This window comes from Microcebus murinus, chromosome 11, assembly GCF_040939455.1.
Source record: "Microcebus murinus isolate Inina chromosome 11, M.murinus_Inina_mat1.0, whole genome shotgun sequence".
NCBI lineage: Eukaryota > Metazoa > Chordata > Mammalia > Primates > Cheirogaleidae > Microcebus > Microcebus murinus.
In genome coordinates, this window is record NC_134114.1 from 47,196,994 (window position 1) to 47,215,085 (window position 18,092).

General features: G+C 36.3%; 1 protein-coding gene across 1 annotated transcript in view; it reads right to left on the bottom strand.

The window, feature by feature from the left end:
* Positions 1 to 18,092, bottom strand: part of ADAMTS6 (ADAM metallopeptidase with thrombospondin type 1 motif 6) — a 292,439-nt gene that overhangs the window by 229,558 nt on the left and 44,789 nt on the right. The gene's annotated exons all lie outside the window — the stretch shown is intronic.

The window sequence follows — 18,092 nt, forward strand, 5'->3', positions numbered from 1 at the left end:
AATTTACATACTACATCCAAGTTGGGTAGACAATATGCTTACTTTTTCTGCAAACCATTTAACCACTTATTTTACGTACTTGAAACTATCTGGGGATTCTGCTATACAACAAAGTACTTTGCTATTCAGCAATCCTGGTAACTTACTAAAGAGTTTACCTGAGAGAATTCCAAAGAGCATTGATCGGTCTATATTAAATAGATCCTTGCACAAAAAGTAGGAATTCAAAGCTTTCTTCCTAATAAGACTAATTAAGGATCACACAAAAATACTAAAGAAAAAAGTTGAGGAAATAAGGAACTGCCATTGTGAGGAATAGGATCAATGGGGAAAGAGAAAGTCAAAATAAATATGAAATTGAAAATAAATTTATTATTAACAGGGTTAGGACATGCTACCCCAAAATATGGCACCTAAGTATAATGAGTATTTTAAGCTGAAGAAAACTGAGAAAACCACAGAAACAGATCTATCTCTCTGACCTTCTCCCACGTCCCCTCTCCTAAAGCAGTCCATGAAAACTAGAAAGAATTCTTGTCACCCCTTCTCTCCTGAAGCAGGTCATAAAACTTAAATAACCTTCCCCTAAAAACAGGTTACAAGACACTTATTCCAGAGGGTTCCTCCTTATACCCAGAGTAAAGAAAAGTCTTTATCTCTGAAGACACAGAGATACAAAGAAGAATCTGAACAAACAGGCCTTCCTAAGTTCCCTGTAGCTTATTAGCATTACATCATTCCCTTTTGTCCAATCATGTTTCTCCACAACTATCTACTTCTTCATCAGACTTAGCATAAAATATACAATTCTCCCTGTGTCTTTGGGTCTTCATTTCTGAAAGCTACCATGTCACATAAAACTTATATATAGGCTGGCACAGTGTGCACACCTGTAATCCTAGCACTTTGAGAGGCCAAGGTGGGAGGACTGCTTGAGGCCAGGAGTTCAAGAACAGCCTGAGCAAAACCAAAACCTCATCTCCACAAAAAAATAGATAAATTTGCTGAGCATGGTGGTGCAAGCCTATAGTCCCAGCTACTTGGGAGGCTGAAGCAGGAGGACTGCTTGAGCCCAGGAGTTTGAGGTCGAAGTGAGCTACAATGATGCCACTGCACTCTATCCCAGGTGACAGAGTGAGAGCCTGTCTCAACAATAACAAAAAACGTATACATAGTTAAATTTGTATGTCTTTCTATTGTTAATCTGTCCTTTGTTATAGGGATTTCAGCCATGACGCTAGATGCATGAGAAAAGAAATCTTTTCTCCCTTACCCTGTGTGTGTGTGTGTGTGTATATATATATATATATATATATACACATATATATATATAGTTTATCATCATACTACTGAATGATAAATCAGAATAAACCAACAAACATTAATAGGATAACATTAAAATTAAATCATTAAATTGGAGAAGTTTTAAAAGAAAGTCAATAAAATGCAAAGCTAGTAATACACTTGACATAGAAAATATGAATAATTCTATTTGAATAATCAAGAGTTCATAAACAAAATTAGAAACTATTATATACTATGTACCCCAATAATTTCTGACTTTATAGGTAGTATTTTAAGAAAGTAGGTAATATAACAACTGTCACTTAACAATTAAGGTGCTACCAGTATATGTTCTATAAACTCACTAAAATTATATTTACTAATTTGTCTTAAATTTAATAGAATTTTGTCTACTTCAATATCTTCATTATCATTTTCAGCAGATAACTTGAACTATCATTATTATAATAGCTGATAATTTCAGGTATCATTATTGACATTAACTTTCTGCTTCTAAGTTAAGATAAAGTTAATTTAAATAATTTCATAAAATTATCTTTAGTAAAAACAAATGGAAAATTAAGAATTAACCACTTTTGAAAGTGCTGAGATATGAGGCTGAAAACAGAGATTGGTAAAAGGCCTGTACACAAAAGACGTGGTACCCCTACAAATCTAGAAAACTGCACTCCTCCCCACCCCTGACTCCAGTTTTATTCTCTGGAGAAATGAAATGTGAGAGGCTCAGTTTCAAGGACACCTAACCCAGTAGAAGGCAAATTTGTGAAGCCCAAAGCTGAAAACAGTAACATTAGGCCTACTTGGAACCCTCCCACTGCCCTGCTTTCAGAGCACTTGAAATCAGGCAAGACACTATTGGGTAATTTTCTGGAAAAACTAAATGGCCTCACAGACAAGACCTATAGAAGGATTAAGATGGCCAATTAGACACAGGTAGTATGTGCCTCCTCCATGAAGAAGAGCCAGAATAGTAAGCAGATTCTCACAATTCGAACATACCATCTAGGAGAGAATACTATGATTCACCAGGGAAGCAATAGGAAGCACCAAAAGTGGTAAGGAGAAGGTTCAGGACAATTTAGCCAGTTGGGGGTGGGGGATGGGGGTGTGGAGTGCGGGTGTGGGGCTAGCTGACAGCTGGGGGAAGCTCCTGGATGCAGTGAAACAGTAAAAGAGAAGCCCCCAGCACTCCACACTCTAAGATGAGCTTTTACAATCTTGGCTACAGGAGAACTCCCAGATCCACATAGGTCTCAGGCTTATCATAGGGAGCTGCTTGGAGACTACACAGAGACATTATTTTGGAAAGGGAACTCATGAGGAATCCCACAGGCATTAGAGCTTAGAGCAGCTTGTGGGCTGAGTTTGGGCTTCACGTGGCTGCAGCCCCTGGGTTGCTGGGGAGAGGCACAGAAACCAAGCTTTCCAACATGCATCTGAGATGGGTGCCCACCATCCTGCAGCTGGCTGCTGTGGGACCAAGCCTTGAGCAAACTACACTCTCCCACAATTTCTTGCTAGTGCAGCCTAACTAAGAAAGGCCTTGCCATCTCTGGTCACAGGCCCAAGGGGTCATTTTCGGAGTTTGAAGTTGGGCAGTCCCCATGCCACCCTTTGGTCTGAATTCAGGCTGATGAAGCTCTGCCCAGCTGAGGAGTGACAGGGAATCCCAACCTCTCTTACACACACATAGGACAATTCCCACTGCTATGGACTGCTATGAGACCAAGACACAAGAGCATGGCACTCTCCCCAGCATCTTGCCTACTCTATTTGCCCACCTTCTCTGGTCATAGGCCTAAGGCGCCATTTTGGGAGTTTAAAGTTAGGCAGTCTGGGAAGGGACATGGAGACAGGGACCTCCCCTCCTCTAACCATCCAATGCTGCAGACATAGCCATTTCTGTTCCACTGCATGAGTTTTGGTGCAGGTCAGCTGCAAGATGGCCACTTCTAGGCTCTCATGGGGGGTACACCTCCAATAGTACTCTAATTACTGTACCCAGGTACTGCATAGAGGGTGTGGCTTATTTTCCTCCCTTCGCAGACAGGCAGTGTTTTTGCAGCTGTCCCGACTGGGAAATCTCAGCCTCTGTGTCTCTATATCACTGGAACCACAGCCAACACTCCCTAGCACTCACTTGGACTGCAGCAGCCTTCGGGGACTGGTGGGTCTTGGTAGAACTATGGGTCTCCCAGAGCTTATGCATTCAGGGAGAGCTGCTTCCAGATGACAGGAGAGAGCAACACACAAGAGGATCCCTTAATTTTAGGTAGATAGCTAGGAATTCCGGGTCTCCTAGGGACAAAAGTGGGTGTCTTGCCTTGGTGCAATTGCTGCACCTGGGAAGAAGGAAAAGGGTGGGCCAAGGACTCTCTAGCCCATAGGCCAAGCAACACAGGTACCATAGAGTGCAGAAATTGACCTAGAACAATCTGCATGCGTAGTTAAGAGTCAAGTTATACAACTACCAACTGTCCAAAGAGGTTCTATGGTGATGTCTGAGCCACAGGGAGGTCCCATTCTGGGCATAAAATAAGACTGAGACCGTAACCAACCCCTTTTTGTGCTTCCTTTTCTCTCTCTTTGCTGCGACAAGGGTCCAGTCGTCATCTGTGTGATAGGTATCACATTCTGTAAGCCTATATCTTAGTTTTGTTCTATAATACTATCTTTCTCTCCTCAATAAACCTCATTTTTGTGCTTGCCTTACTGTGGTGTGTCTGGTCATTCTTCAGCCATGAGCACACCAAGAAATGACATTTTAGACTGAAACCTGACATTAGGACAAAGTGTACCAGGGCACCAGCTTCTCATTGTTGGAGCTTTTCCTCCCTCCTCCCATCTTGCCAACTGCTTCTAAAGAAGCTGTCGTTGTTTCTGCTCAGGACCAGAAAGGATTCCAAACGGGATGATTAAGCCAGGGCACTTGAAAGCTGCTGCTCCACCTCTGACACAGCACCTCCCAGGATTTCACAGACCTTGGGGCTGTTTTCCCTCTAAAAAGCTGCAGTAAGCCCTTTGATGTGCCTCAAAGACAAAACATACCACCTCTTCTGAGGGATGGTAGAGTTAGCAGCCCTTTCCCAAAGCTGCAAATCTCTTCTGGGAGGAGACTACCCTTCTTGAAGACAAGTCCCTGACACAACCACACTTCTACCACTACAGCATTTTGGTCACCCACAGCCCATAGCCAGGCTGGCCCCCCACACAGCCATTGAGCTGTGTCTACCACCTCTGCTACAGCTGGGTCAGGGTGGGATCTGGGAATCTGGATGCTTTTGTGCTCTCGAAGGACAGAGATTGCTGTCACTGCTAAGAGAGAAAGGTGTGAGTGGCTTGTGTATCTCACAGCAACCTGCCTCTGCCAACCTCATCAAGAGGGCCCCACCCCCTCCTGTCACAAGCTCACAGTGCATCTGCCCTTTTCCTGCCTCAACATTCTTCTGGAGCAGAAGATCACCTACCCCTCACCACCAAAGCCAGTACTTGAACTCAGGGAGACTTATGGGCAAGTCTGCCAGTTCAGTCTCAGTCTGGTTGCCCCAGGCCTCAATCTTGGGAAATGAGGATTACATAATTTAGTCCACCACTCCTGGCACCTGAACACTCTACTAGGGGTCTAAGGTCCAACTGACCCCAATTGCCAGCAACAACACAGTGGGTACCTATATGTATGAGCCACAAAGCAGTATACCGCTTCCTTTCTACACTGTATAGTAGAGTTCCCAGAAAATAAAAACAGGAGAATGGCAAAGCTGTCTGTTTTGCATTGAGGGAACAGGTTCTATTAATAGATAAGAAACCAGCAATAAGAACTCTGGAAATATGAAAAAAACAGGCTCTTCTGACACCTCCAAAAGAACAAACTATCTCCAACAATGTACTCTAACCAAAAGGAAATTTTTGAAATGTCAGATATGGAATTCAAAATATGGATTACAAGTAAGCTCAATGAGATTGATGAAAAAGTTGAAAAACAAAACAAAGAAACCCAAAACCATAATTCAGGAAATGAATGAAAAATTCACAAAAGAGATAGATTAAAAAAAAAAAATAACTTCTGGAAGTGAAAGAGTCATTTAGTCAATTTCAAAACACAGTGAATAGTTTTAACAAAACACTAAACCAAGCAGAAGAAAGAATTTCAGAGCTTGAAGATAAGGCTTTTCAATTAACCCAGTCAGTCAAAAATAAAGAAAAAAGAATCAAGTGAATGAACAAAGTCTCTGAGAAATGTGAAATTACATAAAACATCCAAATATAAAAATCGTAGGTATACCTGACAAAGAAGAAGAAAAAGCAAAAAGCTAGGAAAACCAGCTTGAGAGAATAATGGAGGAAAACTTACCTGGTCTTTCTAGAGATTAGACATTCCCATACAAGAAAGTCAAGGAAAACTAGAAGATTCACTGAAGGACATCACCAAGGCACATAGTCATCAGTCTAGTCTGGCCAAAGTCAAAGTAAGGGAGAAAATCCTGCAAGCTGCCAGTTGAAATCATTAAGCAACTTCAAAGGAAAACCTATCAGACTAACATCAGACTTCTCAGCAGAAACCTTATAAGCCAAAAGGGATTGGGCTCTCATCTTTAGTATTCTTAAACAGAGTAACTATCACACAATAATTATGTGTCTTACAAAGCTAAGTTTCATATATGAATAAAAAATAAAATTTTTCTCACACAAGTAAACACTGGGAAAATTTGTCACCACTAACTTGTCCTACAAGAAATGTTCAAAAGTGCTCTGAAGACGGAAAAGAATGGCTGATACTCACCAGTATAAAAACACATTCAAATGTAAAATCACAGCTTATAAAATAATAACACAAGAGAAAATACAAAGCAACTAGGTAACAACCAACATGATGACTGGAACAGTATCTCACTTATCAATACTTATATTGAATGTAAATGGTCTAAACACTCCATTCAAAACATTTAGATTGACAGAATGGATAAAAAATACAACCCAAATATCTGCTGTCTTCAAGAAACCATTTAACTCATAAAGAGTCGCATAACCTCAAGGTAAATGTTTAAAAAAACTCCACACAAAAAGAAACCAAAAGTGAACAGGAATAGATATTCTTATATCAGGTAAAATAGACTTTAAATCAACAACAGTTAAAAAATGACAAAGATGGTCATTATATAAAGGGATAAGCACATCAAGAAGATATAATAATCCTAAATACATATGCACCTAACACCAGAGCTCCCAGATTCATAAAACAAATACTATTAAATACGAGGACTAAGAAAAGAAGTAAACAGCTACATAATAATAGTGGGGGACTTCAATCCTCCACTGATGGAACTGGAAAGATAGAGGCAGAAAATAACAAAGAAACACTAGATTTAAATGGGACTCTAGACCGATTGGACCTAACAGATATTAACAGAACATTCTACTCAAAAACTGCAGAATAGGCCGGGTGCTGTGGCTCACGCCTGTAATCCTAGCTCTTGGGAGGCCGAGGCGGGCGGATTGCTCAAGGTCAGGAGTTCAAAACCAGCCTGAGCAAGAGCGAGACACCGTCTCTACTATAAATAGAAAGAAATTAATTGGCCAACTGATATATATATAAAAAAAAAAAATTAGTCGGGCATGGTGGCGCATGCCTGTAGTCCCAGCTACCCGGGAGGCTGAGGCAGAAGGATCACTCGAGCCCAGGAGTTTGAGGTTGCTGTGAGCTAGGCTGTCGCCACGGCACTCACTCTAGCCTGGGCAACAAAGCGAGACTCTGTCACAAAAAAAAAAAAAAAACAAAACTGCAGAATATATAGTCTTCTCATCAGCATATTAATATTTTCCAAGATAGACTATATCTTATGCCAAAAAACAAGTCTTAGCAAATTTTAAAAAACTGAAATCATACCTTGTTTCTTCTTAGACCCCAGTGGAATAAAACTAGAAATCAATTCCAAGACAAACTCTCAAAACTATACAAATAGATGTAAATTAAACAACCCTGTTGCTGAATAATCTTTAAATCAATGATGAAATAAAGATGAAGTCAAAAAAATTTTTAATTAAATAACAACAGCAACACAAGCTACCAAAATTTTGATACAGAAATAAAAGTGGGGATACAGAAACAAAAGTATTAAGAGGAAAGCTCATAGCATTAAATGACTACATCAAAAAGAAATTAACATCCTAAGGTCACACATCATGCAACTAGAAAAAGAAAAAACTAAACCCAAAGCTATCAGAAGACAAGAAATAACAAAAATAAGAGCAGAATTAAATGAAATTGACACCAAAAAAAAACAACATAAAGGATCAATGAAATGAAAGTTGCTTCCTTGAAACGATAAACAAAATCAACCACTAGCTATATTCACTAAGAAGAGAGAGGATCCAAATAAACTCAATCAGAAATGAAAAAGGAGACATTGCAACTTATGCCACAAGAAAACAAAAGATCCTAGAAGACTACTATGAACACATCTATGCACACATACTAGAAGATCTAAAGGAAATGGATAAATTTCTAAAAACATAAAACTTTCCAAACATAAATGAGGAAGAAATAGAAATCCTGAACAGACCAATAACAAGTAGCAAGATAGAATCAGTAAAAAAAAAAACAAAAAAAAAAACTCCCTACAAAAAAGGCCCAGGACCAGACTGATTCACAGCTTAATTTTACCAGACCTATACAGAAGAACTGGTACTATCCTCCTGAAATTGTTCCATAACATTGAGAAACAAGGAATCCTCCCTAACTCATTCTATGAAGCCAGTATCACCCGGAAACTAAAGCCAAAAAAGAACATAACAAAGAAGAAAACTATAGACCCATATTCCTCATGAGTACAGATGTGAAAATCCTTAACAAAATACTAGCAAACCAAATTCAAAAGTTCATAAAAAAAAATTTATCATGATCAAGTGAGTTTTATTTCAGGGATGCAAGGAAGATTCAACATATGCAAATCAATAAATGTGATTCATCACATAAACAAAAAAAAAAAAACCCCAAAAACCATATGATCAGGCCGGGCGCGGTGGCTCACGCCTGTAATCCTAGCTCTCTGGGAGGCCGAGGCGGGTGGATTGCTCGAGGTCAGGAGTTCGAAACCAGCCTGAGCAAGAGCGAGACCCCGTCTCTACTATAAATAGAAAGAAATTAATTGGCCAACTAATACATATAGAAAAAAAAAAGCCGGGCATGGTGGCGCATGCCTGTAGTCCCAGCTACTTGGGAGGCTGAGGCAGGAGGATTGCTTGAGCCAGGAGTTTGAGGTTGCTGTGAGCTAGGCTGACGCCACGGCACTCACTCTAGCCTGGGCAACAAAGTGAGACTCTGTCTCAAAAAAAAAAAAAAAAAACCATATGATCATCTCAACAGATACAGAAAAATCATTCAATAAAATCTAGCACCACTTCATGATTAGAATGCTTAACAAGACAGGCCTAGAAGGAACATATTTAAAATAATAAAAGCCACATATGACAAACCCACAGCCAACATTATACTGAATAGAGAAAAGTTGAAAGCATTCCCCATAAGAACTGAAAAAAGGCAACAGTGCCACTGTCACCACTTCTATTCAACATAGTACTGGAAATCCTAGTCAGAGCAATCAGGCAAGAGAAAGAAAGAAGGGCATCCAAATCAGAAAATAGGAGGTCACATAATTCCTGTTTGCCAATGACATGATCTTACATCTAGAAAGCCCCACAGACTCCTAGAATTGATAAATAAATTCAGTAAAGTCTCAGCGTATAAAATTAATGTACACAAATCAGTAGTCTACACACGAATCAAATCAAGAATACAATACCATTTACAGTAGCTGCAAAAAATAAAATAAAATAACTAGGAATATACTTAACCAAGGAGGTGAAAGATCTCTACAAGAAGAACTGCAAAACACTGATAAAAGAAATAACTGATGACAAAAACAAATGGAAAAACATCCATGCTCATGTTTTGGAATAATCAGTATTATTAAAATGTCCATACTACCTAAAGTGATTTACAGATTCAATGTAATTCTCATCAAAATACCAACATAATTTTTCACAGAATTAGTAAAAGCAATCCTAACTTTCATATGGAATCAAAATAGAGCCTGAGTAGTCTAAGCAAACCTAAGCAAAAATAATCTGGAGGCATCACATTACCCAACTTCAGATTATACTATAAGGCTTTAAGTAACCAAAACAGCATGGTACTGGTATAAGAATAGACCAGTGGAATAGACCAATGGAATGTAGACCAATAGAACAGAACAGAAAAATCCAAAAATAAAACCATATATCTACAATCACCTGATCTTTGACAAAGCAGACAAAAACATACACTGAGGAAAGGATGCCCTTTTCTATAAATGGCACTGGAAAAATTACAAAGCCACATGCAAAAGAATGAAAATGAATCCCTGTCTCTCACCATACACAAAAATTAACTTCAGATGGATTAAAGACTTAAATGTAAAACCTTACACCATAAAAATTCTAGAAGAAAACTTAGGAAAAACTTGTCTGGACAATGGCCTAGGCAAAGAATTTATGACAAAGACCCCAAAAACAAATACAACAAAAACAAAAATAAATAAATAAGACCTAATTAAACTAAAAAGCTTCTGCACATCAAGAGAAATAACCAGCAGAGTGAATGGACAACCTACAGAATGGGAAAAAAATATTCACAACCTATGCATCTGTCAAATGACTAATATCCAGAATCTATAAGGAACTCAAACGAATCAGCAAGAAGAAAACAATCCCATTAAAAAGCGGCAAACAGCCAACAAACATGAAAAAATGCTCAACAAAATCAATCATCAGTGAAATGCAAATTAAAACCACCTTACCCCTGTCACAATGGCCATTATTAATAAGTCAAAAAACAACAGATATTGGTGTGGACGTGGTGAAAAGGGAATAGTTGGTTATATGCTATTGGTAGGAATGTAAATTAGTACAACCTCTATGGACAACAGTATGGAATCTCCTGAAAGAAATAAAAGTAGGCTTACCATTCCATCCAGCAACCCCACTACTGGTTGTCTACCCAAAGAAAAGTCATTATATAAAGAAGACACCTGCACCCAAATGTTTATGGCAGCACAATTCACAAATCACAATGTTGAATCAACCTAAGATGAGCAAATAAAGAAAACGTAGTGTGTGTGTATACACAAACACACACACAATGGAATAATGCTCAGCCATAAAAAGGAATGAAATAATATCTTCCATAGCAACTTGGTTGAACTGGAAGCTAAAATCCCAACTGAAGTATCTCAGGAACAGGAAAACAAATAGTGCATATACTCATGTAAGTGGGAGACAAACAATGGGTACACGTGGTCATACAGAGTGGTCCTTGGAGACTCAGAAAAGGGGAGGATGGGAGAGGTTTAAGGGATCAAACATTACAGATCAGATACAATGTATAATACCATTCAGATGACAGGTATATTAAAAGCCCTGACTTCACCACTATACAATTCATCCATGTATCAAAAAGCCACTTGTACCCCTTTAAATCTATTGAAATGAAAAAATTTAAAAAATAAATAAAGAAAAAGACCTATGAATAGTTTTGCTCCCTTAGGAAAAAAAATCAACCAACATCAAATCACCTAAAGAGAAACTTTCCATAACAAGCCTTACCTGATGTAAATAAGGCTCCCAATTAGCCTTTTTGTTTTTTCCAAAATAGAGAGGCAAGAGGGCTCAAAGAAAATGAAGACAAAAATAAACAAGGGCAAAAAAAGTGCATGTGATTGCACATGTAGCAAATACTCCCATACAAGCCAAAGTCTTTCCTAATTTATTTACTAGTGTTTCTTTATTATATACGTTGTTTTCTTTGCTTAGAACACATGCCATTGTCATTCTCTCCTTCCAATAAAGTTGACTCCTCATCCTTCAGAACTTTTAAATGAAGTTACATCAAGAGACTTTTCTACTACCTTATGTAATATGTGTTTCTCTCTCTCTACCCTCGATGCATATCACACATTAAAATCATGTATTTCTTTGTTTGTCAACTCATTCATAATCTGTTTCTCTCTCCAGAATAAAAGGTAAGGAGGTGAGATTTCTGTCTGTTTTATTCACTGTGGTATAATCCGAACAAAAGATACATAGTGAGCACTCAATAAATGTTTGTTGAATGTCTCAATGATTGAATAAACACAACTTTAAGGAAATCTTGGAGGCGATAACTATTTCTAAAAGCCTCTAAAGTATTTTTATATAATTTTCCTATTCCTTTTTCCAGTCTTTCTACTTCAGCCATATAAACATTTTATCAGTTTCTTAGCCTTTGCTTTCTCAATATCCTTTATCATCACTGGAAAAACAAATGTTTATCTTTTGAAGGATGTTTGGAAAAGTTATTGTACCTCTTTAAATTTTTTTTATTTTTAATTATTATGAGTACATAATAGTTGTAAATATTGATGGAATACATGTGATGTTTTGATACAGGCATACCATTGTATAATAATCAAATCAGGGTAATTGGGGAATCCTTCACATTAAGAAATTATCATTTCTTTGTGTTAGGAATATTCCAATTCCACTCTTTTTGTTACTTTAAAATATACAATAAATTATTGTTAACTATAGTCACCTTATTGTGCTGCCAAATACTAGATCTCATTCATTCTAACTGTATTTTGCATCCATTAACCATCCCGACTTTGTCCTTCCCCTTCCTGCTATCCTTCCCAGCCTCTGGTAGCCATCATTCTGCTCTCAATCTCCATGACTTCAATTTTTTTTTTTTATTTTTAACTCCCACACATGAGTAAAAACATGTGAAATTTGTCTTTCTGTGCCTGGCTTATGTCACTCAACATCAATGTCCTCCAGTTCCATCTACGTTGTTGCAAATGACAGGATTTCATTCTTTTTTATGGCTGAATAATATTCCATTGTGTATATGTATCACAAATTCTTTATACATTCATCTCTTGATGGACACTTATGTTTAGTCATATCTTGGCTATAGTGAATAGTGCCTCAATAAACATGGGAGTGCAGATATCTCTTCAAAATGCTGATTTCCTTTCTTTTCGATATATACACTCAGCAGTGGGATTGCTGGATCATATGGTAGTTCTATTTTTAGTTTATTGAGGAACCTCCTTACTATTCTCCATAATGGCTGTACTAATTTACATTCCCAAAAACAGTATGCAAGGGTCACCCTTTCTCCACACTCTTGCCAGCATTTGTTATTGCCTGTCTTTTAGATAAAACCATTTTAACTGGGGTGAGATAATATCTCAATGTATTTTTGATTTGCATTTCTCTGATTATTAGTGATGTGGAGTATTTTTTTATGTTGGTCATGAAAAAAATGGTTTTCTCTTGAAAAGTGTTTATTCAGATCTTGTGCCCATTTTTTTTTTTTTTTTTTTTTTTTTTTTTTTGAGACAGAGTCTCGCTTTGTTGTCCAGGCTAGAGTGAGTGCCGTGGCGTCAGCCTAGCTCACAGCAACCTCAAACTCCTGGGCTTGAGTGATCCTTCTGCCTCAGCCTCCCGAGTAGCTGGGACTACAGGCATGCGCCACCATGCCCGGCTAATTTTATGTATATATATCAGTTGGCCAATTAATTTCTTTCTATTTATAGTAGAGACGGTGTCTCGCTCTTGCTCAGGCTGGTTTTGAACTCCTGACCTTGAGCAATCCGCCCGCCTCGGCCTCCCAAGAGCTAGGATTACAGGCGTGAGCCACAGCGCCCGGCCTTGTGCCCATTTTTAATTGGATCTTTTGATTATTTCCTATTGAGTTATGTCTCTCAGGCTCCCCAAACCTGTATATAAAGTTAAATCAAGAACTCCAGAGAATGGGCTCATAGGCAGTATCCCCTAAGTGCTTCATTTCATATACCTTTTCAAAAACTTTAATTCATCTTCTTTCCTCTTAACTGTGTTCTTAAGTATGTATGTTTTGCTAATTTATCCCAGGACATGTATTAACTAACCATAGAAAGACAGGACAAAATATATGGGAGACAAGACAAAAAAATATCAAAGTAAAGCAAGCAGAGGAATTATTGAGAATTCTCTAAGAGCTGAACCTAATATATATTAATTTCCCAAAGTCAATTTTCTGATATTCATTTTCTAACTAAAATCATTTTTGCTCTTTTGTGTAACAGACAAACATATTATAATTGCCATGTAGGGAGAACCTGAAATGAGAAAAGCTGCAAAAAGAGCAGTTTGGAGGAAAAACTGAGAATTTGGTTTTGGAAATATTAAGTTTGAGATGCATGGAATGTCAATTAGGCAAAAAATAAATAAAAATAGGAGTTTAGAGGACGGATCAGGGCTAGATATGTATATTTGGATATAGATGATACTTAAAGTTGTATAGATGTACTTAACTCTATAGATGGTACTTGAAACCATAAAAATGAATGAGACCACTAAAAGTGAATGTAAGTTGAGAAGAGATTGTGGGAGAGAGGGTAAAATACACAAACATCATTTTTTTCTTAGTCTAGAAAGACTTTTCAGAATTATTTCTATCAACATTGCTTTAACATTGGCCTATTATTAAGGTGTTGAGAATTTACAAAATGAGAAAGAATAACATTCGTAAAGATGCCAATTTTTGATAAATAAGTTTCTAAATGAAGTTTTCACCCCTTATTCCCCAAGTCTCCTGTCTTTCTCCTTTACTATTCCACCTCAGTCATCAAAAACTCATTTCCCAACATCAGAACTCAAAGATTTTTGCCTGGCATCCAGTTCTCTGGGATAAGAGAAAAAAGAAAGCAAAATGTTAATTCAAATCGTTCCAAAAAACCCTTTCTTAACTACAGAGAAAAGAGGCATTGAATTTTTTTCACGTATTTTTCACTGTTTTGCATACATTAGTACTTAATATCTCTCTCTCTCTCTCTCTCTCTCTCTCTCTCTCACACACACACACACACACACACACACACATCTATCCTCCACACCCCTGCCAGGGACATTTTTCTAAATCTGATCATGTCACTTTTCTGCTCAAATTTCTCCAATGTCATCCATATGTAAAGTAATTAAAAGCTAAATTTCTTTCTTTATTAGTTTTGTTGAGTTTTTTTAACATAAAAGAAATGTTTTATGATTTATTCTATAACCTTGTTTGTTTGTTTTTTTTTACTTTACATTATATCATGTTCTGGCCCCTGCAACTTCTCTAACATTACTGCATATCATTCTCCCCTTTATTCACTGTATTTCGCTTCTTTTCCTCAAACCCACAAAGCTTATTCTTTGACTTATACACTACTGATACCTAACAGCTAACAGTACCATGACATGTTATAAGTTCAATAAATATAGGTTGAATGAATCAACGGATGAATGAATTTCTACCTGTCCAACCTCGTTTCCTGTAATTCCTTACCCACACTTTCCACTCTAAAAATACTGACATTTTGGTCCCCCCAAATGAGGCCATGCTCTTTCTCACCTTTTTCACATCATTACACTTAGAGCACTTCCATTTTGAACAGGGCAGCTAATATTCATACAAATTCCTATTAAAGTTTAAGATCTCTGATAAAACATTATATCCTGAATAAAGTTATGCTTGGATGCTCCTCCATACAAAATTAGGTGCTACTTATATGACTCCACTATATTTTTTCTTTTCAAAACCTGGTGTGTGCCTGTGAATAATAGCTCCAAATTATTCATATGCCTCCCTACAAAAGGCTTAATTAACACTGTACCAATGTAACACACACATTATGTCCTAACATCACAACCATCTGACAAATTCAAACGGCTTTGGTGTTCAGTCCCAGATACCAAGTAACAGATGGCAAAGGCAGGATTCAAGGTCCGTATGACTACAAAACCCACTTTCTTTCTACTGTGCAACATATCTATTGAATAAATACCTAAATAATTAATATACTCCAAGTGCCTATTTGACTTTGCATAAAGTATTCATTTTTATATAACTTTTCATATAAATGCAAAACAAGAAATACAATCTAGCCAAATAAAAGTACCTTACATACTTCTCCAAAGAAGATATACAAACAGCCAATAAGCAAATAAAAAAATGCACAATTAACCATCAGTGAGCTGCAAGTCAAAACCATAATTAGATATCATTTCATACCCACTAGAAAGACTGTAACTAAAAAGACAGACAACAAAAAATGTTGGCCATGATGTGGAGAAGTTAGAACCTTTGTACATTGCTGGTGGTTAATGTAAAATGGTACAGCCACTTTAGAAAACAGTCTGGCAGTTCCTCAAAGGATAACATATAGTTGCCGTATGGCACAGCAATTCCACTCCTATATATGTATTCAAGAGAAATGAAAGCACATATCCACACAAAAACTTGCTCATGAATGTTCATGGAAACATTTTTCACAATAGCCAAAAAGGAGAAATGACCCATATGTCCATCAACTGATGAATGAATTAATAAAATATGATATATCCACACAATGGAATATCAGGCTACAACATAGATGAACTCTAAAAACATTCTAAGTAAAAACAACCAGTCATAAAAGAACACATATTTTATGATTCCATTTATATGAAATGTCCAAAATAGGCAAGTCTATACAGAGACTGGAGACATGGAAGGTGAATGCTAGTGAGTATAGGGTTTCAATTTAGTGTGATGAAAATATTCTAAAATTGACTGTGGTGATGGCTGCATAACTCTATAAGTACATGCTAAATGGGTGAACTGTACAGTATGTAAATTATACCTGAATAAAGCTGTTATAGGAAAAAACTGATAGAATTGGACTTCTCTTAATTTTATTCATCTATGACATGAGACACTGACTAAATGAGCCACTAATTAAAGTTGGAAACAAATGACAAGCCAAGTCCATAATAGATAAATGCATAAATTACTTCTCTAAATCTTCCCTTATTTTTTAAAATTTTAAAAATAATAAAATGATATCAATGTGGATCCAATAATATTAATAATAATAATAACTTTTAACTAACATTTATTGACTACTTACAAGGTATTTAGTATTATAAAGAAAATTGGGATAAACTGAAAATCTCCTCCACTGCTTTGAAGTATGTAAAGTGGTAAAACCACATTGTAGAGCATTTAGCCAGTGCTCAATAGAGTTAAATGCTTATCTCTTATGACTCATTAATCTACTTCTAGGTATTTTCCTTTGAGAACTCCTCATAAGTATTTAAGGAAACAGATACTAAGATGTTGATTGAAGCATTTCTTATAATGGAAAATCAGAAATAACCTAAATGCTCAACAATAAAAGCTTGCATATATATTCACACCATACAGCAGTTAAAATGAGTTCATAAACCAACGTACATCAAATAGAACCTTAAAAACAGAAAGAAGGGTTTAAAAAATCAAATTAGAAAAGGATAACTAGTTTTGTAGAAAGTATAATTAAAACACAAATTAATCCCAAAATTAATTTTAAAAATAAAAACATATTTTATATATCGTTATATCCATAACCTTTGGGTATATATGCTGATGCAGCAAAAGAATAAAAACATGGATGTGAGGCATACATACAAACTTCAAGATAGTGATTACCTCAGATGAAGAAACCAGGAAATATCAGTGGGGTGCAAAAAAACATTCAACCTTATGAGAAATCTTTTATTTTTTCAAAAATTCCAAGAAAATATGGTAAAACATTTACATTTGACAAATCTACATGGGTATCATATTTTTTCTGTACTTTCTTTCAGTTTGAAATGTCTTACATTAACATCGCATAAATCATATTATACAATGTTAATGTCCCATTCTTGATAACTATATCATTGTTATATAAGATATTAACATTAGGAGAACAAAATGAAGGTCATAATAGAACTCTTTGTACTTTTGTTTGGTAATTCTAAAATTAATTAAAAATTATGTTTTTAAATTTTTAATAAAACAATAAAATATTAAAAAAATAAAAGTGTATGCACTTGTAGAGGCCAAATAAATGGTGATAATAAACATTATTATTTAGTATTTCTGAAAACCAGTATTATTCAAATTATTTTGAAGATTTTTTTAAAGCCCAATTAAAGGATTGAAGGCTACCAATTTATTTATCAAATTTCCTTCCTCCTCAGCAAACTGTGACATTATTTCAAGATGTGTGCCTTATTTTACCTCACCATGGAATCCTAAGGTTTAAAGGAACCTTGAAAATTAGTTAATGTGCCCACCTCAAGGCAGGCCTTCATTCAAATCATTTAAGAAAGACTGCTATATTCCTTTATTTAAAAACTTTCCAAGTGGAAATAGCACTATCTTTATTAACAACGTACAGTTGTCCCTTGGTATCCTCGGGGCATTAGTTCCAGGACCCTTGCAGATACCAAAATCCAGATGTTCAAGTTCCGTATATACAATGCCATAGTATTTGCATATAACCTACATACATCTTCCTGTATACTTTAAATCATTTCTGAATTACGTACAATACATAATACAATGTAAAAGCTATGTAAATAGTTGTTATACTGTATTTTTTATTGTTGTACTGTTATTTTTCATTGTAGGTTTTTTTCCCTGAATATTTTCAATCTACAGTTGGTTGAATCCAGAAATATGGAACCCAAGGATAGGGACAGTCAACTGTATTTCAAACCTCCCAGTCAAGAAAATATTTTTAGTATTCAAGTTAAGGTTTTCTTACTATACTTTAAATATTACACCTTTGATAGGGTGATGTTATTGAAGGGCAACAATGTTTATTTAATATTCAGAAAACATTCCTTGACAATTTAAAGACTATTCAGAACTAAGTGAGTTTTCTCATCCCTAAAGCTAA